The 23,906-nt window shown below is 41.8% G+C and overlaps 1 pseudogene; it reads left to right on the forward strand.

Annotated features, from left to right (window-relative positions):
- LOC126051517 (protein ELYS-like) lies at positions 1-23,495 on the forward strand (annotated as a pseudogene).
- Positions 23,496-23,906: the final 411 nt, after the last annotated feature.

The raw sequence follows: 23,906 nt of genomic DNA on the forward strand, positions 1-23,906 counted from the left end.
ATGCAACACCTGTCTGCTCAGGTAACGAGCAGTCTGCTGCAGTTTCCAGAGGTGACTACTCAGGCACTTGGGGAAGATGAGATAACCCTAGGTTCTGTGCTGCGTGGGAAGTTTTCTGGAGGTGAGCATTCTCCTTTAAATTTGGTCTCGGTCTGAAGTTCTTGTTGCCTGGAGGTTACCTGAAGCACAGGGTCACAGTATCGACTGTGTCAGGCTGGTGCCATTAAGATGCATCAGGTTTCGAGAGAACAGAAAGGAAGTTTTAACTATTAAAAATGCTAATGTTAAAACTTTACAACTAGTAGAGTTAAACTTTGAAATTACAGCAACCTTCACCAGTCTTGTGCTATTCAAATAATTTACTTAAGCATGCTGAGTCAGCAGGCCTTCCTCAATGTCGTGGTCACTCAATTTTTAATTAAATAAAAGGCAGTTTTCAAAAAAGTAATAGTGTTGTTTTGGGCCCTATTTATTTGTACCAGCTCCAGCTCTATGACCATCATAACACCACATGCTGAACTAGTTCTTCTACAACGTTACAGAGGCACCCCCCCGTTACAGAGGCACCCCCCCGTTACAGAGGCTTTTTCTTTTCCTAATGTGAATACAAACAGCAAAGGAAGAGGATAAGACTGTTAAGCGCTGCAGCCATATTTCCAACGTATTTAACAGGGTGCAGATGAGTACCCAGGGAGAGCTGCTGAAAGTGGCTAAGCAGATTAGGTAGTTGACTTTCTAGGCGATCCGCAAGTAGAGCTAGCTGGGTACCTGTCTGGTTGTCTAGGTGTCCTGGTTTCAGCTGGGATAGAGCTAACTGTCTTCCTAATAGCTGGTACAGTGCTATGTTTTGAGTTCAGCATGCGAAGAATATTAATAACACTGATGTTTTCAGTTGTTGCTCAGTAGTGTTTAGACTAATGTCAAGGATTTTTCAGCTTCTCATGCCCAGCCAGGACACAAGAAGTTGACACAGGACACAACCAAGGCACCTGACCCAAACTGGCCAACGGTGTATTCCATACCATGTGACATCCCATCTAGTTTAGGAACTGGGAAGTGGGGGGGCAGGAAATCGCCGCTCGGGGACTGGCGGGGTGTCGGTCGGCGGGTGGTGAGCAATTGCCCTGTGCATCATTTGTGCATTCCAATCCTTTTATTACTACTGTTGTCATTTTATTGGTGTTATCATTATCATTATTAGTGTCTTCTCTTCTGTTCTATTAAACCATTCTTATCTCAGCCCAGGAGTTTTACTTTTTTCCCGATTTCCTCCCCCATCCCACTGGATGGGGGGGAGTGAGTGAGCGGCTGCGTGGTGCTTAATTGCTGGCTGGGTTAAACCACGACACTAGGCTTCTGTTAGACCAGGTAGAATCCATCTACCTGACTGAAAGTGCAGTAATTGAGTTAATACTTCCTCCGAGTTTGTTCAGTGAAAGAAAATGTGTTAAATTCTTTCTGTCATCAGCCCATGTAAAAGATTAGATTTACTCATGCAGTGCCCATTTTACAATAATTTCTTGCTGCCGTCCAAATCCCTGCCCCAAGCAGGCGTGTGTCAAGTAAAATTAATAAACTAGAAATGAATTGGTTTAGATTTGTTATCTTTGAAGTATGCTTTAAGACTCGTATTCCCGTATGTATTTAGACGATTTCTAGCCAAAACAAGCCGAATATGGGATGAAGACTCTAGATCAATATGTTGTCATCTTCATCCCGAACAGTCAAAATCCTTCAGTGCGGGAATGACAAGTAGAAGTGCAAAATAATGAGGTTGTTAACATTAAGAGGTAGTGCTGGCGGATCTCCATGGGTGATTTTAAATAATTGACCACAACTAGGGAAGTCGGTCTTCCCTTTGGGGTACTTTAATTGAAGGAAAGGGGCAGTGGCTGCAATTTTTCCGTTGTTTGCAATCTTGTGTTGGAAATTTGCTTTAGTTAGCTTTCTTTTCTCTTACAGGGAGAAGTGGCTTGGCATGGTTGGCGTGTGGTCCTCAACTGGAGGTAGTGAACTATGTGACGGGAGAGCGGCGCTCTGCTTACCGTTTCCGTGGAGTAAAGAAAGAGCCTCCCACCATTCGTGTGGTGAAGAATTTTTCCTGGCAGAAGAGAACGGGACTGCTGGTTGGGTTGGAAGAAGCAGAGGGAAGTGTTCTCTGTCTGTACGACCTTGGAATATCGAGAGTGGTTAAAGCAGTTGTTCTCCCAGGAAGGGTACGTACTCTTTAATCGGAGGAACGAAGCTTTTGCGTTGTCAGGTGCTGCGTAATCCTGTTTCAGGAGAAGCTTTGGAGCGTCTCTTTGCAGGCGGTTTTTCTTCTATCTTGCATTAGTGCAGACTGTCACTTGAGAGTATCCAGTCGAGAGAGCCTTGGTGCGAACTCTTGGGCTTAACGATACCATTATCTTTTGAGCTTACTGATGGTAAAACAAGTTTTCTGGGTTTATGGTAGAGCACATAGTTACCTAATTCTCCACTGCCACAAAAAGGCATTGAGAACTATCTTTTTTTGGCCAGAGTGAAAAAGAAAAAAACCAAAACCCCCTGTTCCCAGTGTCTGTAACATACATTTCCTAAATGCTTGATTTCTATATATGATAGAAATAGTGTCTTTAAAATATCTGAAACTTCCATAGTTGTGCTGTAAATGACTTAGACACATTCCCCAGAATCTCGGACTAGCAAGCAGGTGGCTTTAGAGCAGAACAGATTTTTATGTTGACTTAGGATAGGAAAGAAGAGCCGTTAGGGAGTTACTGATGGACTGTCGAAAGATTGACTTTCAGCTTGCAGTCCTTGAATCTCTGCTTATTGAATATTGTGTTTGTGTAGATGGGAGAGGCTGGTGGAATGTTACTCCTTTTTTTCTGTCTTCTATAACCCAGGAAGTCCAATGATGTAATGTCCCCTAGTCTCATTATCTGAATGTAAACAAGGATCAGTGCAAGTTAATAGAACATCAAGATTCACTATATTGTTTTTTTCTTGATATAACTGGAAACAATGCTTTGGTTTTAAGTCTTATGGTCCTCTGTAGTTACTTTCTTGTTTCTGATGTGCTAATTCTGGCTTCACTTTTGAATGATTTCTGTTTAGCTTGTCAAAGAGCTTAAATGCTAGCTTGCAGTTTTCCTGTAGGTAACTGCTATAGAACCCATAACTAATCACGGAGGACCCAGCGTGAGCACTCGGCACCTACATCAGAGTCTGCGATGGTTCTTTGGAGTGGCAGCAGTGGCTACAGATGTTGGTCATCTACTTCTGGTGGACCTTTGTTTGGATTTCTCTTGCAATCAGAATGAAACACAAGCCTCGGGTAAGCCTGCAGTTTTTAAACTTGAATTTGAGAGTGAGAAAACTTGTGTATAAACAATATGCATCCCACTTGGAAGACACTAGTGTGCAGGCATTTCTGACTGCTGATTACAGGTGGCGGTTTGACTTGGTGTAGTCCTGACCTGCTTAAAAACGGGAGTGACTTAATACTCCTTCTAATGTGATAAATGCCCCCCTGCCACCAAGATCCGTATGTCACTATGATGCTTGCCGGTGAGGTGTAGGAATTTTACCACGTTTTGTCAATGCAGCTGCCTGAGAGGAAGTGGTGTCAGAGGCGCCCTATTTCTTGGGAATGTTCTTCTGCTTCTGTGAATTGACTTGGGGCAAATTTTAGGCTTGCTTGTTAAAATGAATCCGACTTGTCAAAAATCGTGCCTTTGGATGACGGGATTCTCTAATTTGCATATTCGGATTGCATGCGCTGTTTTGGCTATTACAAGAGTGGCTTCAGGAGTTGGTGTCGCTTCAGACAGCTTCATCATGAGGCCCAAACGCGTGATTATTATAGAGTCCAGGAAGAATTTGTCTACGAAGGTTACGCTTTTACCTGGTTTTATAATACGATTGAGAATACCTGTCCGATCAGAGAGTTCCTCTGTTCTTTGGAAACATGCAAAAGAAAGCGTTGCATAAATGGGTATTTTGCCCGGGGCGGTAGAATTGGATGAGATGTGTTGTCACATCAGTGTTCAAAATGCAGCCTAAATGGCCTAACACATTAATTCATGGCGTGGTTTTGTGTGTGTAGGTCTAGAAGTTGCCACTAGAATTCCTGCTGAAGTTCCACAAAGAAGAGAAGCTGTGACCAGAGAAGGGAGACATCTCTGCTTTCAACTACAAAATCCTTCAGGAACAGCAATATCAACCCTGTACTACATAAGCAGAAGCAATCAGCTCATTGTGGGTTTTTCAGATGGCTGCCTGTCACTGTGGAATATGAAAACTTTGAAGAGGGAGTAAGTAGGCCTTTACACCTGGCCATGCCTGGAGGTGCAGGGGTCTCAATTGTTTGCTTACGGAAGCATGTTCACGAAAGAGAACATTTTAGGGACTGAAATTTTGGGTATAATCTTGGAATGTTTAGAAATCCTCTTCTGAAATGACTATGAAAAGTCAAACATGGATTAAGTGGACCGCCTTCTCCCCAGTGGGCTGGGATTGTTTTCCTTCTTGTGCCTGTGGCTCGAGGGATTGTGGAAAGCATGCTTCTTTGGGTTACGTCAAGCAGTTTAGGATGCGGTAGAGCTCATTTTTCTAAGACGCTTTGTCCGATCAGTAGTGTTCAGGGAAGCCAGGAAATGTGTGTATTTTGATGAACCAGGTTTTAGGAATGATTTTGCAGAACCAGTTACTGCAATTAGGGCATACATTGTGAAGCTTAAGTATGTTAATAATGTGGGTTTGGTGGTAATATTCTTTAAAGTGTCCAGGATGAAACTAGTGAGACACGAAATATCAATAGCTGATCTGTGCCTGACAAGATATTCTTTCCTACATGTCAGCCTTGTCCAAACTAGGAGGCAACATTGTGTGTGAATGAAAATTTGCTTGGAACACGATGAGGATAAGGGGCATGTAAATCTATAAGCAATAGAAAAATTAAGAGACGATTTTATATCTGCCAAAGAGCAATCGCACGTGAAATATGTGACCAAATTCAGATAGGGATTGGCTTAAGCAAACGTGCAGTGACTCACCAGAAACTGTTGGATGCATAAATAGACAGTGGAGGACTAATTGGGTGGCAAGAATAGATTGTGAAGACACACGTAAGGTTCAGAAGTCTGGAGGAAAAATGCTTTACGTAGCATCCGAGTGAAGAAATGAGAAAGTACTTGTGTTTGGCACTGTCCTAGATTTGTTCAGAAGATAGGCTGCATTTTAAGTTCAATATTGAAGTCGGCCGGAACAGGAGGAACAGTCTTTTGCCTGGCAGCTGAAGTAATCATTTATGTTCTTCCTCCCTAGGCAGAGGAGGATATAAACCCAGGTTATTGCACTTGATGGACAGTAATTTCCTCAGCTCTTGACTGTTGCATAAAAAGCAGTCGCTTCCCTGACTCACTTGTCTGAGATGGAAGTGTGACCTTCTGTACTTTGAGGATAAGCATGGAAGGATAAGCTCTTTTCTCAGAAGATGCTTCTACCCTTCCACAAACAGTTAGGGCCCATCGTAGGCTCACAGGGGTTTTATTTCCTACCTTTTCCCCTTTTCCTTTTTCTTTTTTTCATTTTTTTTCTTTCTTCTTCCCCCCCCCCCCGCCCCCCCCAAACACGTAGGCACCACTCTCAGCTTGAAGGAGGAAGGATTCCTGTCTATGCTGTTACTTTTCAGGAGCCTGAGAATGATCCTCGCCATTGTTGCTACTTGTGGGCTGTTCAGTCTACACAAGAAAGGTGAATAAAAAGTTACGATAAGCCACGGAATGCATTTAAATTTTTTTGTATCTTTGTTCACATACAGTTGATACATGTATATTTGTTTTGTTTATGTAGCTGTGCAGGAGATTCTCTCAGGTATGGAAGGTGTTAAGCTTACAATGCAATTTTTACAGGATTTAACAGATGTGAAGAGGGACCTACTAGTGCCTACCTTCTGAAAGAAGGCAGAGCAACAGTGGCTATATTTTTGTGCTTGCATTCTGAAACGATTTCCTTTGTTTCTTGAGGACTGCTTCACGATTTGTTTGGTACTCGCACCATGGGATTAAAATACCATTACAAGTAGTTGGGGCTGCAGATCCCGAGCGCTAAACGTGCCAATGTGACAGCCGGCTGCCCCTAAAGGAGGGAGGTGACAGTATTGCGGATTACCTTGTGCCAACTTGCGCGGTCTTTGGAGCCTTTGTGAGCCAGGTCAGCTCACCTGGCAGAGACCGATCACTGTTCAGCAGCAAAGTCAATGGTTTCCTGCTGGGCTAATGACCCAAATCCGTATGTGGAAGGGTGCAGTGTGTGTATGCAAGAGAGGGGCTGGAACTTTGGTGGGAAGGGAAGGGAAGGGGAGAAAGATCTCTCTCTTTCAGCATCAGCAAGCTATTTAATCAGCTCAGCTGTTCACAGAGTGGCAGTCTTCTTAAGTTTGACTTTAAAGCAGCAATTTGTAGTCCATACAACATATTAAAGCTTTCAGATTGTGTGGTTAGCATTTGCCCCTGAAGCTGTTAGTGTCCAAATGTCCTCCTTGGTGTTATAGCGGCTACACATGACCAGTTATCTGATGGTTTGGGAAGTGGTGTTTTTCTTTTCAGCAAGAAAACACCAGTCTAGATCTAATAAAATGATAACAAGGCCTCTGAAGCAGCTTTGTAATCAAATGTCATAATTTCTACCTTTTTCAGTGAAGGTGACGTTGTGAGTTTACGTCTGTTGCAGTTAGCATTTGGTGACAGAAAACGCTTGGCCCCAGGACAAGTCATGTATGAGGTAAGGCGTGCATGTATGTGAAAAGATGAAAATAGTGATTTTGTCTATGTGAGTATCAGTTAAGTTGTCAGGGGTGATTTTTACCATCAAAATTCAGCGGTGACTGAAAACCCAATCTTTTGCTGAGTCTTCTTGGGCATGTTTTATACTGCTGCATCTCTTGTAGTGCTCTAAGCACTTGGGCAGGTCGACTGGAGAAAGATGCTTTAATCGTTCTCCAGTTTCACTTTTGAACTTCTGCTTTGCTTTATCCTCTTGTAAAAGTTATTTGTAGCTACAGTCTTAGCAGTGGCAAAGACAATACCTTGTACTGTGTGCTGCTTTGGAAGAAAACCCAGACGTCGATAGCCATTCCTCACGTGGCTACTTTGTTCTGTCTCAAGGCTTTAATGTTAAAATGGGGGACCTTTTACTATTTGGCAATGCTTTGTCTCGGTCATCTTATTTTCCTGAATAAGGTGTGACGAGTGTCAGATTTCACCTCAGAGGGTTGAAATGTTTCAGCAGCTTTGAAAAATGGGTCTACTAAAAACTCCAGTTTTAAAAAAAGCACACAAAGTGATTAAATTATGTGGTTTGCGTTTGTGACCTGAGAAGGCTGTGGTGTCGTTAGTGTAAGACTTTTAACCCTCTACAGACGGTGCAACCAGTAATACATTCACAGGCTTCTAAGAGGTGTCAGGCACCAGTTTCTGGCTTTGAGATATTTTACTCCCCTGCTGTTCCTGCGTTCCTGTGATGAGCGTTGTGCAAGGTTGAAACAGGAACCAATCTCACAAGGTAGTTGAAGAGAGAACTAAACAGCTGGACCTCTGGGGGGAAAAGTCAGGTTCTTCAGCTAGCTTCCAGATGAGCCACTTAACACATGTAGCTTCATACCAAGTCTTGCTAACACCTACTGCCAAACCCCGCCCCAAACAACTCCCCCCCTGGAAAAAAAAAAACAACAAAAGAAGCATTAGTACAGGATCTGTGTTCTACAGAGGACACTTGGAGTGTCGGAATACTTCCCTGTAGTCACAGATTGGTCAGTACTACGTGACTGTCTGCCTGCGTGACTGGCTGAGTCAAGTTTCTTGTCCGTCTTCCGTGGCAGAAAATTTCAGAGTTGTTCCCAGTTGCCAGGCCAAATTTGAGTAAAGGAGGAGGAATCTCCTGTTGACCCTTGTTCGTTGAAGAGGGTGCACAGAAGCTTGAAAGAAAGCTTGAAATCTAGTGCATCCAGGCACGGTCGTGGAGCGCACCTTTACGTTTGTCCTACGTGATGCTTGCAGGTGGATAGAGTATACAGCCTCCACTTCCACATCAGAGTCTGACGAGTGCATCTCATTTGAAAACTGTCTTCAGATTTTACGGGTCAATAAAGTCATTATTTGACATCTTCCACGCAGTGGAGTTCCTTAACTTAGATTTGCTTGCCCCAGTGGAGAGCTTAAAATACACTGTTTTGCTTCAGAAGTTGTCTTAGGCAGGAATGGTTTGATATCTTTTTTCCCTTCCCCTCAGCCCTAACTTTGGGGGGGACTGGCTCTTCCTAGATGAATAAAAGTTGAAATTTCTAGCGGTTAAAATTCGTCTCCAAGAGGTTGATGGAGTTGTAGTACTTTATCCGACGAAAGGGTCTTTTGGCATGGTGGACCTGTTCAGGACATCTTTTATGATAAACTGTGTTTGGTGATTATTCCTTCTGCAATAAAAATGGGATTCTTTGCTTAGGCTTCATGCTAGTTTTTCGAAGAGATGGTTTAGATTTTTCCTATCTACTCTGCACATGTCTGTTATTTCCAAAGTTACTTGATAAAGTAGAAGGAACTGTGCATACTTCAGAGCAAATTTTAGCTAGGGAAATGCTAAATTTTGAAAGTGTGCAAAGCCCGTTACTATTTGACGCTTCATTCTCTTGCATGTCAGGTGTAGTTTCTATTTGCCATCAGAAATAAGCTCATGGGAAATATACAGTACAATAGGCATATTATATTATACATATCCACATTCTTTCATATTTAGCTGTAATGTATGTTTTTATCTCAAAATGACCTTTTCTCTCTCCTTTTATTTTTTCCCCAGGGTCTGGAATACTGTGTCGAAAGATACAGTTGAGGTCTCACAGGTGGAGTCTTTCCCTTGAGCGGGCGGGCCAGCGATATTAAATTACTTAGCTGTCAGACTGTAGAAAAACTTCCCAAATGTGTCGACGGAGAGGATAGCGTTAATGCAGGTTTGTTCTAATGTCCCTGTTTGGTTATTCTAAAATAAGTAGTTTTGGAATCTAAGCAATGAATGCTGTTCTGTACCCCAGTCTGTGAGTCTTGAATACCTTTACAGACTAGCTTGTTGGGCTTATTTAAAATGGGTGCTTAAGTTATATGGGACTTCTTCAAAGGAAAAAATAAGTTGTATTTTATGCTTGCTGACATGCTATAGCAATGTATGGTGGAGTCACCTGCATGATGCTTGCCAGTCGTTTTATTCCTCCAGCTGTCATCTTTGAACAATAAGATGATGCTCCCCATTGCTTAGGAGTGTTACCTGAATTTTTCTTTCCCTGTTCCAACCTATGTCTGCATCTGCATCCAGCTGGTGGCCGGTCACAAGTGGTGTTCCCCAGGGCTGGGTATTGGGGCCAGTTCTGTTTAATATCTCTGTCAATGATCTGGACGAGGGGATTGAGTGCACCCTCAGTAAGTTTGCAGATGACACCAAGTTGGGTGGGAGTGTTGATCTGCTTGAGGGTCTACAGAGGCTCTGTGGAGGGATCTGGACAGGCTGGCTCAATGGGCCAAGGCCAACTGTATGAGGTTCATCAAGGCTAAGTGCCAGGTCCTGCTCTTGGGTCACAAGAACCCCATGCAACACTACAGGCTTGGGAAGGAGTGGCTGGAAAGCTGCCTGGCTTTGGGCCCCTCGCTACAAGAAAGACATTGAGGTGCTGGAGTGCATCCAAAGAAGGGCAACAGAGCTGGTGAAGGGTCTGGAGAACAAGTCTTACGGGGGGCAGCTGAGGCAACTGGGGTTGTTTAGCCTGGAGAAGAGGAGGCTGAGGGGAGACCTTACCGCTCCCTACGAGTACCTGAAAGGAGGTTGTAGCGAGGTGTAGTGTTGGTCTCTTCTCCCAGGTAGCAAGTGATAGGACGAGAGGAAATGGCCTCAAGTTGCGCCTGGGGAGGTTCAGGTTGGATATTAGGAAAAATTTCTTCACTGACTGGGTTACGAAGCATTGGAACAGGCTGCCCGGGGGTGAGTCGCCATCCCTGGAGGTATGTAAAAGACAGGGAGACGTGGCGCTTAGGGACGTGGTTTGGTGGCGGACTTGGCAGTTGGGTTTAGGGTTGGGCTCAATGAGCATAAAGGTCTTTTCCAACCTAAGCAACTCTATGATTCTATGATCTGCCTGTCCATTTCTTCCTCTCTAAATCTAATAGGTTCCTACACCTGCAAGTTCTTAAAGCAATAGCTTTCCTTGTCCATATGCACAGTTAAAACTCCTACGACGTCTTTCATTATCTTGCAATAATTAAATGTCCGTCTCTGGGTTTACAACTTCTCTTATGCTCTGACCATATTTTTGACCCCGCTGCAGTGATAACTTTCATGGCCCTTTGTTTTGACTGCGTTATTCACCTTCCCTCTCTTCTTACTGGCCTTTACTGATGTATGATGTTTACAAAGAAGACACTTGCATGATCTTTCTAGGCTACTTCTGTTTATCATCTTTGACTTAGTCCTGAAGCGGCAACTTGCATCTCTTTTGTGATGCCACCCTCTGTCAACAGTGTGTCCAAATCTAACAAAAACCCCTTTGGATTTTCTCCACTCGTGTCACGTTTCTGAGGAGAGTGCCTCCTAAAAGCTTGTTAAAAACAAACACACACCACCACTCCACCACACCCGACAAAAAAAAACGCAAACCAAAATAAGAACAACAAAGCCCCTTTCTGTCTCCTTTTTATGAAGCATGAGGCATGGAGAAATACCTGTAATTTCTCTGATGGTTTCTAATTAGCTCTTATTCAGAATCTGTTCAAGTGAAGTTCTAGGCACACAGGAGCTGCTGTTGGATGTGGGTTGAGGCTAGCAACGAAGCTGTCTTCTGAATTATGAAATTAATTGGTATCTTCAAAGGCACTTGCAGCAGATACAAAACGGAAGCGGCACAGGTGTTCACAATGAAACGTAGTAAAGTGTGTGAGGATCCCTAAACGTAATGATGAATTCAGCAGAGAACAGAGAAACATTTTGCCAAACAAACTGTCGCCCCCTTCCTTACTCTACTAGGGTAAATGATATACCACATCCTTTGCTTCCATCTGGAGAATGCGTTCTCCCCAGAGAAGACAAACCATTCCACTTATTGAGAGAAGTGGAGTATAACATTGTGAATGTTTTATGTTAAAATCTTTATTCCAATTTCCCGTTTGTTGGGTTTGGGGTTTTTGTATTTGTTTTGTGTGATAATTGTGTTCGTTCATTCTGAATGTGCTGGAAAGGAGCTATTCTTAAAACCTGTAATTGAGTCCAATCTGGAAATTAGTAGTGCCTGCTGAGTGATACAAGAAGAGGGGGCAGTATGACTGAAACCTGTCACAGAGATGTTTGCTATTCCGTAAATTTTTTTGTTATTCTCAGTGAGTGTTGTGCTTCGTGAGTGATATAACAGAATTAAGCCAAAATAGGAAGTGGTGTTTTAAACATATCAGCTATAGCGTTATTTTCTACAAACAAGAAACAATGTCTTGTCTTTTACAGTAGTATCGCCTGACACCAGTGTATCAATCTTCAGCTGGCAAGTGAATACATGTGGTCAGGGAAAACCATCTGCTTACTTGGGTGTATTTGACATTAATTGCTGGTATCATGCTCACATGCCAGATTCACTAAGGTATATTTTTATTAAGTTGTTTTCAATATCCCTACAAATCAATCATTTGAAAGTCGGTGTTTAGCTCATGCACTTGCTTGCTTTCAGGCCAGAAGAACTCCTTCATCATTGCCCCTATTTTGCGTTGTGGTCACTGGATACTGTAATAAGCATGACTTCTTCAAACCCCCTTTTGGATATTCTGGTACACGAGCGGAGTCTAAGTCGGGGAGTTCCTCTTTCTCATCCACTACCTGAGCAGTTTTTTCATCCAAGCTCCTACAATTTTGGTAGGTATTTCACTGCTTTTGATAGTGATAAGCTTAAAGTGAGGTCAAATGCCATTTATTGGTTCTCCTGTTCATTGTTTGTCACTCAAAACCCATCCGAAACCAAAAAGCCCCAAACCCTCACAAGCTCAACCCTTGATTACGTTGTACTAACAAGGTGTTTAATGCTGTGACACATACCTGACAGTCTGCTGAGGTTTGGGTTTTGGTGCTTTTGTAATGTAGCCTGTGAAGTGGTGATGGTCATCAAATGAAATGAGGTTGAACTGAAGCTCAGAGCAGAGCACCTCGCTAGCACTAGAGATAAAATTTCTACACGCAGTAATTATTTTCAAAAAAATAAGTTTGGAAGTGATCTGACGAAGAAAATGGGTACTCAGTTACAGCTTTCCAGATACTGCTATTTACAAAACGTAAACTGGTCATAAGCTAAGTGCGAGAGTATGGAAGGCTGTCAAACGTTCATTGTCTCTGCAGGTGGTACGTGCTTGCTGAACTCCGGAGTTGTTCATATGACTTGCATTGGCTTCCAGGAGGAGGTGATCTTTTACTGTATCTTTATTGAGAATGGCAAGAGATGAACCTTTCCTCTGTTTTCTATTGCACTGCTTTCAGTGTCGGAGATCATTTTATGCCCATCCTGCCCATCCACACGCATGACGGCAATTGTGTCCTGCCAGTTTTATGCAAATGGTAACATTTTAGGTGCACTCTTGGGACTGTAAAACTACCACTGTCTCCTGTTGAAGCACGCTGAGGGATTGAATGTCTAGAGCGGAATACAACGTTGCTGTTGTAGGAGCAAGAACAAAAATGTTGTGGAAGTTGGGGAAAGCTGTTACTTCTGCATTACCCATCAGTGGAACTGCGTCCATAGTCTTGAGTTAGGGTTTTGATGCCTGATTAACTTGAAAAAGGAGGGCAGAATGGAGAAAATGAAATATTACTTAACTGTTTGAGAAGAAATGATTTTTTTTTTTTTCTCCCACACTTGGCCGAATTAAAACTTCCAAACCACTGCACAGCTTGTGACAAATAATTTTGAATTAAATTTCAGCTCACTAAGTGTTTCCAACATAAATCGACTTGTGCACAAACAATCACAGAAAGGGTCTTCCAAAGCGTGATTTGGAGTTGTGTGCTAGCTTTAGCTTATACAGAATATATTTTGTGTCAGTGTTCAGGGTCAAAAAAGGTCTGTGTATTGACAGAGAAGCTAGAGAATACTTAATTAAGCATTGCAAGGGCTGACCTTTTGTTTTACAGGATATTTTTTATAAATCGTAGCGGTTAGTTTGGCTGCCGTCTTTAAGACTCTACGTAGTAGTGCTTACCGATGCAAGCTTTCTAACAATTTAAGCGAACATTTGTATTATTTCTCTTAGCGATTATTCAGAACCTTAGTGACTGGATAACACTGCTGTCTTAATCCGTAGTTTTTGATTAATGTTTCAGGCCTTGAATTTTTTAAAGAAATGTGGTCCTTTAAGAAGTGAAGCCATTCATGATAGCTACAAGAGGTGTCTTGTAGCTGGCTTGCTGCCTCCAAGATGCGTTGATGTCCAGCCATCCAGTTTGAGTCAGGTGAGTGCGTATCAGGGAATCAAGGGGGAAATACATCCATCTTGTCTGACAGGGCTGTAGAGGCTACAAGACATGATAATCTGATTTTCCTATTATTCGCAAGTTGCATTGAAATGCAGGTGTTGACTTGAGTTAGCAGAAGTTACAGTATTCTTCAATCCAAACTACCGAGTTTGAGTGGGGGCAGCCCTAAGAGATCTGCGTTGAGAGACCCATCTCTTAATTCCATGCCACAGATGGGCACAAGGAAGCGTGCAGGCAGTGCTGGTCATGCGCAACATAAAGCATCTTTCCCTCACAACAACCTTCACCCCATCGGTTTCTCAAAGCATTATGTTCATGCAGTAGCTGACTATGGGGGTGTCTCACTCGGATGCGAGCTGTTGCAAACATCAGCTTGCTGCACTAGACGTGATCACTTGCTTCCAAGGAATTGGGCTGTGGTAAACAATTACTCTTGTCAGCTCTGCCCGACAACTTCATCACCGCTCCCCCTCATCTTCCCTTCATCAGTAGGCTTTCCTGCAGCCTCTCAAAGCAGATCTTCACCTCTGTAGCCTCGTAGCCCAATTTACTCTGCTTAGAGTGCCCCCTTGTTGCTGCAACACCTGCATCGCCTTTATCTCATGACACCCACTATCTTCTCTCTGCTTTGTCCCCCCATAGGGACTCCACCCCCCTCGTCACAGGTTTTCCATTTGCAGTGCACCAACCTTTCTCTCTCATCTGAAGAGTTTCATGAGAGACGGAGCCTTTGTGATGAACAGCCCCTCTTCACCCAGGCAGGATCCAAGCTAAACGATTAGCTAGCTGGTCGTCACACAGTGGAGCCATTGGTAGGAAGGGGAGAGCGGTCTTCTCACTGCCCTCATCTTCCTGTCTACTGGATTGTTCACCAGATTTGTGGAAATGCGTTAAGGCAAATAACACTTCTGCACAGTGTGGTAGCTAAAATAAGTTTCTTGGCAAGCTGCCCTAGCCCACAGACTGCTTATTTTGCAAGCCTGACGTAGACTCTTGCATTCAAATGGGATGTTCTGATGTCAGCTCCGGTCTGGAAATCGCTTGGGAAATCAAGACGCGTTTTAAGAACCTTTGCTGAATTGTGGCCATATCATTCAGAGACTTGTTATGCATTTGAGCAGGGATTTCTTTTGAAAGTTAGTAAGACAAATTTCAGAGTTAGGGTCAAGAAGCTGGGTTTGGAGTTTTGTTTGCCACCATAAGTAGTATCTGGTGTGTTTCCTCGTGTGAAACCCATTTTCAGAAAAAGATGGACATATCATATGTGTATTCTAATGGGTGGAAATTGCTTTGAATGTAATGATTTTGCCTAGAAGGGAAAGCTACTTTTGAATGTCTTTAAAAAAACACATTAAAAAAAAAAACAAACAAAGAAAAAAACAAAAAGAAAAAAGTAAAATTTTATGAAGGGTCATTTCACCTGAAAGAAGTATCACAACACCAGCTGAAATTAGCTGCTACTTAATAATCGCACGTCTGTGCATAGCTGTGCATTATCCTGCTCAAGGATTACCACTGCATTATAATACAGTATTTGAGCAGCCTAAAATTTAAACCTATTAGAATTTAAATGTTTCACGTCTTTTTCTGTCATTTTAGAAAATGATAAAGTTTTGGGTGTCTGAACTGCTTCATGTCTTCAGAGTCTAGGAAGCTGCTTGACCTTAGCTTCACTGTTTCCGTGCAAGCGTTGCACCGTTGTCTTTGCTCTGTCCCCTTCACGCATTCCTGATGGCAAACTTCTACGTGCAAAATGCGTGACGGGTATTAGCAGAGGATGTTACCGGAAACAGTTAATTGGAACTCGGTAAACTGAGACTATACTGCAGAGGCATGCAAATAAAGGTTAGAATCAGCCTTCAGTAAGTTGCAATGTTAGAGGAAGAGTTTAACGTGTTTCTCAGACCAACAAGCAGTGCAGCCTGTGGCTAGAGTCAAGAAAAGGAACGTGGAATTAGCTGCGTGTGTACTAGCGGACTGTGTGATGCCTGAATGAGTGTACAGTTAGAAACAAACGCTTGCTGTTGCTGGTTCAGATACTGAAAGCATGTAAGATTCTCAGTTTATTTTGTCGGTTACGTTTAGGAGGAGCGGTTAGAAGCGGTATTGTCAGCTGCTGTCCAGACAGGTTCTTCGGAACTTCTGACTGGATGCATTAAACATTGGGCATCTGAAGGTAATATTTCTTATGTTGTTCTTATGTTATCTATTTTTCTAGTTTGCAATTGTCGATTCATTTCTTTTTTGTTTTCTTTTTTTAAAGCGCAGCCAAGTTCTGCTGCTAGTTTACGGTTTGTTCTTGAGTGGACATGGAAGAAAGTGATCTATGCAAAAGATGAGTTTGACCAAATATGTGAGTACCAGTGTAGTCATTCTGCAAACATAAAATGGTTCTTTCTAATTGAGCTTATTCAGGAATGTGGCGGTATATGGTACTGCACGGGGTTCTTTAAGCGTACTTTGAAACTCTGAAATTGCTCTGCAGGCTAATGATGTAATATTTATTCTTGAAAAGGTGTTCCGCTGTTTGATGGCTCTCGCAGATTTGTTGACCCGCAGACGTTACAGTCTCTTCAGCGCTGCCAGTTGCTTTTGAGCAGCCTTAGCACGGTCTTAACCTGTTTTCTATCAGAAGCACAAGAGCTTACTGGAAAAGGTTTGTAATCGTATCTATGAAATCTTTGGTATGTTTTACTCAGATTTGGAATTATGCTTGAGTTGTAAGTGTGGAAAGATGAGCTTCTGTTGGTTTTGATGATTGGAAGACAGCCAAATTTAGCTGGGAGAAGGGGCTTAAATCTGAGAAGTTGGGACTACCACTTAATATGCGTTGATTTCAGGGAAATAGTTGGTTGTGGAGTTCATGCAAGTGGGTAGGGGAGGCTACATTCAGCAAGAAGCTGTGTAAGCAGCTGGGTGGAGATTCCAGCAACCGGATGTGGTAGCGCTGCAAATGATTCCTTTTAATTCTTAGCTACCATTGCATGCGAATATTGTATTGCAAATTGCTAGAAAATACAAAGGAAGCACAAACGAGTAACTTGTGAAATAAGTTACTTGAGTTTCTGTAGCTTTTTATGTTATCACTTGTCCTTGGCATATTGAGGGGAAAAGAAGACTGTCCCTTTGCTACGGTAAAAATTCCCGCTATGTGAAAAACAAGTGTCTTATTCGTGAGTGTATTTAATAGTTCCAGCTTTAGGTTTTTTTTCTTTTAACCTTTAGCGAATCTGGTTCTTTGTAGGGGTTGCTTTTTTGTTTTGGTGGTGAATGTGTTTTTTTTCTTCAAATAAGAAGGTGCTACAGAGCGCGAAATGCAAAGACCACGATTTCTACCGCGTTGCTTTTACACTTTCTATTTGGGATGATGAAGGGGGTTTTGTAAAAATGAAAGGAACTGGATAACAAAAATCATCTTACGCCTTTTTTTCAGGTTTTGCTGACTTGACAAACAAGCAGGTGGTAACTGGCCTCCTTTCTTTGTATGCACGAGTGGTCATCTGGTTCTGTCGATCCAGTCTCCTTCCAGAGGGTTTAGGTAAGCATAACCTGTAATACATTTGTAACCGGGAGACTATCCAGTAAGTGATTCCAATGAACACATGCTTAGCCGTGTTTTTGTAAATGTTTTGCCAGTGCTGAAGTTCTGTTGGTGAAACGGAGATTCTCCTGTTTTTTTCAAATGCATAATGTAGAATAATGCAAGCAGTTTCTTTCTTGGATGTTCCTTAGAAAGAGCAATAAGCCTCTGACTTGAAGGAGTTGCTTGTGTCCACAGCTTGAAAGACTTGGGATTTTAAACAAATTACTATTACACAACAAATACGGGAATGCTTGTTTTTACAGCAAAGGCATTACCTGCGTGTTTGGAACGTTTTATTCATTGCTTGAGGAAAAAAATACACCTCAGCAAGACTTCTTTATTTGGGTGGATTATAAAGTCTATTGTCAGCCTTCATTGTCTCACAAATGCTCACAGGACATGTTTAAGAAACCATTCCCTTTGAGAATTGTCCTTTCGGTAGTGAGCTTGCGCTTACAGTACGTGTTCTGAATGCTACCTCAATTGTAAACTTGAAATGGCACTTGACAGAAGAGGGAATTGAGTCTTGTGTCTTACCGCTCGTTTAGCAAAGGCAGAAAGAGGATTGGCTTCTTTCAAAGTTGGAGGCTTGCCTGTGTGCTTCTTGATGCTTAGCTCGTATGATCGTCTGTCTTTTTAGTCAAACGTTTCAGTTTCAAAATGTGATATTGCTTCTTTAACTTGCTTTTACTTTATTGCCTGTAGATGATGATGCGCGTTTGGGTAGACCTTTCTACAATTACCCTCTGATTCAGAGCTACTACACTGGTCATCGACAGAAACTTGAGCGTTTATCAAGGTAAGCCTTACAGGAGAACTCGAGAACACTTCCACTGTGAAATCAGAAGTGGCAGTGAGTGGCTTTGCTATCGACAGTTGGTATTTGCTCTTCACTTCAGCGATGCATGCGTTCTCTTGAACACAGAGGTTACTTTCCTGTGTTACAATATTTGTATATACCTCTGCTTAGTACCACTTGTTGGCATCCTTGTTTCTTGGTAGCGTACTTAATCCAGCGGCCAATCTGTATCATTTGGTACTACTGAAAAAGGTCATGTGTTCAGGATAGGGTCAGCGATCTCCCGTTCAGCAAAGCACGGCATTCACAGAACAGGTGCTTTGGACAGAGAAGAAAGCAAGTTTTAAAAACAAAACAAACCTCATCTCGTTTATTGACTAGTGAGCAAGGCTAATAACTGTATTGGCCTAATTCACAAGTACATTTGTGTGATTTAATGAGATAGAGTTCGATGTAGTTGGCACACCTAGCATTCTACTGGCTGTTGGATAAAAGTCACTTGCTGAACGTGAAGTCTCTTTGCTGCGCTAGCTCACTAGCATATAGGTGATATGCCTTGGATTAGACGATAATAGATTTTTCTTTGGAAATTGTGCTGAAAACTAAATAAAGAGCTAAAGAAGCTTAGGCTATGGCACTGCAAACAAGAAGAGGATGCTGCAAGATGAGTTAAGGTGCAAGCTGCGGTGTAGTAGCTATTGACTTTAAAGTTCATCTTACTTAGCTTACTTCTCAAGTAACTTACATACCGGCTCAGGTGTTCCTTAGAAGCATACAAGCTCCAGTGTGCTCTTTCTGCTTCTTATGATGGGGAAATGAAAGGGTAGTGTCCCAGTCAGCCAATGATTGCGGACTTGTGAAGAAAGCAATTTTTAAAGGTTCACCCATCCGTGGTTGTAATGGTCTGTGCATAGAAACATAATGGGGATGTGCATAGAAACATAAATGCTGCTTAAGATGACACTAAACTTCACCTGTATGCTCAGCTTTCTGAAAACAACTTTTTTTCAGTAAGAAAAGTGAGATGCTGAGAACAAAATCTGAACTTTCCGTGGTGTTGTCTTCTTCTCACAGCTGTGGATTGGAACACTCCAACGGGAGGCATTAGACTTGCGTTAAAGAATAGTCCTGGTATTTTGACACTGTTGCGTTTCCTCTGTTAGACAGTAGGAGAGTGGTTATTTCTGGCACATAAAAAACTTAGTTCACACTTCCTTTGTACTACAAGACAACAAAAGAGAAAACCTGAAAACGAAAAGGTCCCTTAGTAGGGGAGCTTTCCAGGATGTCTATTTGGAATTCCTCTAATAATTCAGTATGATCTAACAAAGATCTTTCATCTGACTCAGACATTCCTTTCATGTGCCGTTTCAAGTCATAATCATGCCTTTGTGTGTTTGTCACTTTCTTTGCCTCGTGGGAGCTTTTTTTTGTTTGGTTTGACTGGAGGAGATCTGTTACACTGAGAGGCTGGAATCAGTGTTTGACTCTCCAAATCCTTGCTACCTTTTGTTCCAGAGGAAAATGGGATTCTGACTGCTTGATGATTGATGGAATGGTTTCCCAGTTAGGAGACCAAGTTGAGAAGTTGTGGCGGAGAGATGAAGGAGGAACTGGGAAATACCCACCTGCTAGTTTACACGTGAGTGTTATGTTCACTGAAAACAGCAACGAACCCCCCAAAGCCCCACCCAAAAGCCAATGATTGATGAAAGACAGGAGTTTTTAAAAAACTTTTGATTTTTCATTTTCAGGCACTGCTGGATCTCTATTTGCTAGAAGGCATTGAAGAAAGCTACAAACATGCAATTGTATCCTTTCTCATTATTTTTACTACACCTTCAGTATACGCACATAAATGTTCTTAAATGTTTGTCACCTGCGTGTTTAATAACGTTTTTGAATTTATGCTTCCAACACAGTGCAAGTGAAAACATTTAGTTTAGAATGGAGATGTGGACAGGAGCATTGTTTTATTTCTTTGTACTGTGGATTCTTGATGGTTTTTTTTTTTTTAATGTTTTGTTGCAAAGTCTTTTCTGACATGCGAAAACAGGTTTACTAAGAAATGTTAAAGATAAAAATCTCCCTTGGTTTTTCTGAAAACTTAGCACAGTTTTTAATTTTTTAAAGCACCCGTATCTGTAGCAAATGGCCGCTTACTAGGATGATGCAGTAATACGTGCTGCTTGAGAGCAGAAGGATTTCTAACCGGTACCTGATTTTTGCCCAATTCTTCCGTCTTCCAGCCCAGATAGCAGTGCTTGCTTTTGTTCTGTTAGAAGTGCAGGCACGCGGAATAAGAAAGAGAGAGAAGAGAAAAGTCATTGGGCAGAAACTTATTTTTTAAGCTGCTGAAATATACAGAATTACATGCAGTTTTGTGGTTAGGACCTGACCGTCCTCAGGTCCTAACCACAAAACTGCATTTAATTCTGTATAGCTCAAAATGGCAAGACTAATACGGCAGTATTTTCTGCTTCCTACCACTTGTATATTCTGATTTCACTGTGTTTTTCGAAACGTGATGTGATAAATGTTTGGTCTTCCAAATTTGTTAGCCTTAACTAGATACTTGATGTCAGACAATTTACTTGCTGCTAGATATCACGCATTCCTTTCCGAATAAAACAGAGACGTCAGTCAACTCCTTCCCAACTGCCTTTGCTATCCCTTGGGGACTTGTTAAGCTTGTTGAAGGCTTTTGGCTTCTAGATCACAATGATTACGAAGTAAGTACGTTACAGTTCAGTTAGACATCCCTTACAGTCCAAAGCTGTAATCTGTAAAATGATTTTAAAAAATCGGTGCTTAGCTGATAACAGGTGCTACAACATTAGAAGCCCTTTTGTCATACTGCTACGACATGTTCAGCAATAAGTTATAATCTGAAATTTTCTTTTAGCCACTTTGACAGGAAATTGATTAAAACAAAGAAGAAATCAACTTTAATAATGCTTGATACTTGAATTTTCAAAGCCATCCATTTAGGTTGTTTTCAGCAGACCGATGGAGCGCTTTCTCAAAGACAGTGTTTTAGGTACTTTAAATACTAAAACGATGATCATAGCAGCAAGGTTTGAGGCAGAAGACTGCAGAAGTGACTGTTCGACCTAATTCATGTTCTTTCTGATGCTGAAGGTTGTTCTTTGCCTGTCACGAAGTTAATATATCTGTTTGTCTGGGAGAATAGCTTATTATTTGGTAATGTATTTATAAAAAGTGGTGTTTGTACACAGAGATTTGGTTACTCTGGAAAAGTGTGAATTACTCCTTTTAAAACACTCACTTTGTTCTGTACGGCTAACTGGATTTTTTTTTTGCAAATACTTGAGAATTTTTATTTACAGTAGTTAGTCATCTAAGTTTATTTAAGACACGTCCACCCTTACTTAAGATACTTTTGAATGTTCTTGTGGCGTGCGTGCATGTGCATATCGTAATACACCTGACCTTTAACCTCTACAGAATTCACTGGCCCTGCTCTTTCATCCAGCTACAATCAAAACTGTGTCATGGCAGCACAGGAGAATTATTCAATCCCTGATGTGCCAAGGAGAGCATAGGCGAGCCCTCAGATACATACAGATGATGAAGCCAGCAATGCCAAGCAGCAGTGAAGTGCGACTTTTCCTCGCTGTGTTGTTGTCCAATAGGTAAAGAAACCTGTCCCACCGTTTTGGCATTCAAATATTGTGAAAGGTGGAGAACAAATAATACGAATCACCATCCCCTAACTTCCCTTTAAACTCTGAAGACAGTAGTTTGGGGGCATCTTTTTGTTTATACTATTAGTAAGCCTTTACGTCTCAAAAAATTTAATTACAGGTGTGTGGTGGAGGCTTGGGGTCTGTTGCAGCAACATGCCACCAGGTTAAACATCGAAGAGCTGTTAAAACACGTGTATGAAATCTGTCAGGAGATGGGACTAATGGAAGACTTACTGAAGCTACCTTTCACAGGCACTGAACAAGTAAGTGTGGACACGACAAAAATCTTAATGGTCTCTTTGAAAAGAGAAGAGGCAGAATCATAACAGATTTTTGAAATGTGTTATTTCGCATAGGAGTATTTGGAGAAGATTTTACAGAGCGACGCTGCTGTTCGGAATCCTAGATTTCCTTTAGACCACCATGTGCAGCGTGCCAACTATATCCCAGTGCTGCAGTCGAATCGTTCAATGAACGTTAATCTTACGGTAAGCATGAAAGTTCTGTCAAGTGTGCAGGTTTCTGTTGGGTGTTACTGACCATTTTTGGTAGTAAATAAAATAAAAATCAATGCTTTGGTTTTTGTACCATTCTTTGAAATACTAGGAATAAGTTTCTGTTACAGCTGAACCTAAAAGTTGAACAAAATATTTCACTACTCCAAAGCTACTGTGTGAAGTTATAAATTAAGTGTTGCAGACCATTGTCGACTCCACTTAGAATAGTTTGTTTGCATCTAAGGAATAATGGTTTAGAATGCTGAACGCTGTTTGTGTCACTCCTTTCTGTGGCCTGAAGAGTATGTTGTATGTCATCTCTTGAATCTTGCACACAACTTTATTTTTCTAGCTGAGAGCAGTCTGGATGCCAATCCACAGGTAAAATCTGTGTTCTCAGAACAGCCAGATTAAATTTTGCGTTTTGCAAACTTCTATTATGAATCTGTGATACGTTTTCTGTTTTCCGGAAACATAGTTTTCTAGTGAATCGCGCTTATAAGGTGGTCTTGGAAGATTTAGGTCCTGCATTTGAAAACTTTCCTTCGGCCAGAAGGTGTGTGTAGGTAGCCTTTTCTTACTTGTTTTAATATTCACATCATTGCGTCCGCCTTAATTTGCAGTTGCCCTGTGTATTCAGTCATCTCGGACATTGGTGTTTCAGGAAAAAGACAAGGGAAAGCCTGCTATTTCGTAAGCCATTTGAAAATTGCAGGTGAGAACAAGAGGATCGGAGTAAGGTTCTGCCGAGTGCCAGAATTGTTTCAACTTGAAGTTGTAGGTTCTGTTCTTATCCTAGTCTGCCGTGCCCTTTGCTGAAATTACCGGGTGGAAATGGTGTGTGCCAAGGAGTAGAACTTGCTGCTCCTCTGTGCAGTGGCGGTATTGTACAGTATCTGTGGAGGAAATGTACTCACTAATTAAAAATAGCAGAGATAGTTGTGTGCAATGAACTTCTTGTAATCAGTTACCTTCTTGCTTTATGCTTTTTGTTCATCAGAATGATGGTGAGCCTCGCTTGAGAGAGGGAGCAGTTGCCAGAAATTCTACATTGGACCAATATGGCAAGATCCTTCCTAGAGTTCAAAGGAAGCTGGCCGTAGGGAGAGCCAAGCCTTACCACTTGCCTTCATCGGTCTCAAGAGAAGGTAATTTTTAGGGGAGGGAAATACAATGGACAACTGACCACAACTTTGATCACACAAGGCTGATATTTTTTCCTCTCTTGCTTTACAGTCGCAGGACCAAAGCCGTTATCAACAGTACCAAAACAAGCATGTGCAGGAAATGTGCATACGTTCATCAGTAATGTATTGGCAAAAATTAGAGAAGTAGGGGTAGGAAGTGAGCAGAAAACCAGTTGCTCACGCCGTGATAGGTAAGCAGCCTTTTAACAAAGTTTAGTCTTGAGCTGCGTGTTTGGAGGGGGGGTGAGAGAGAAATCCACTTGAATTATGTTAGTGATTTGGAGGGAAGGGGCACCTGAATAAAGCTTTCCTTGGCCTTTTTGCACCTACAAGATATAACATTTAAGAATCAATTCATCGTAAGTAATACTTGGAGCGAGAGTTCTTCTGCTATGATAATCTCATTTGTGCAAATACGTCTATTTACATTACAGTAAATGTGTTTACAGAATTTAAGGTAGCTGAAATGAAAACTGTGATTGCCAACAAGCTATTGGAGTACAGGTTTTGGTAGACTTGATTGTGTGATCAAATAGTAATCTTTTACCACTTTGTGCCCAGTTTCTGCTTCGTTTCTGCCATTTTGGGTTGTTTTTACTCAAAACC

Source organism: Accipiter gentilis, chromosome 28, assembly GCF_929443795.1.
Source record: "Accipiter gentilis chromosome 28, bAccGen1.1, whole genome shotgun sequence".
NCBI lineage: Eukaryota > Metazoa > Chordata > Aves > Accipitriformes > Accipitridae > Astur > Astur gentilis.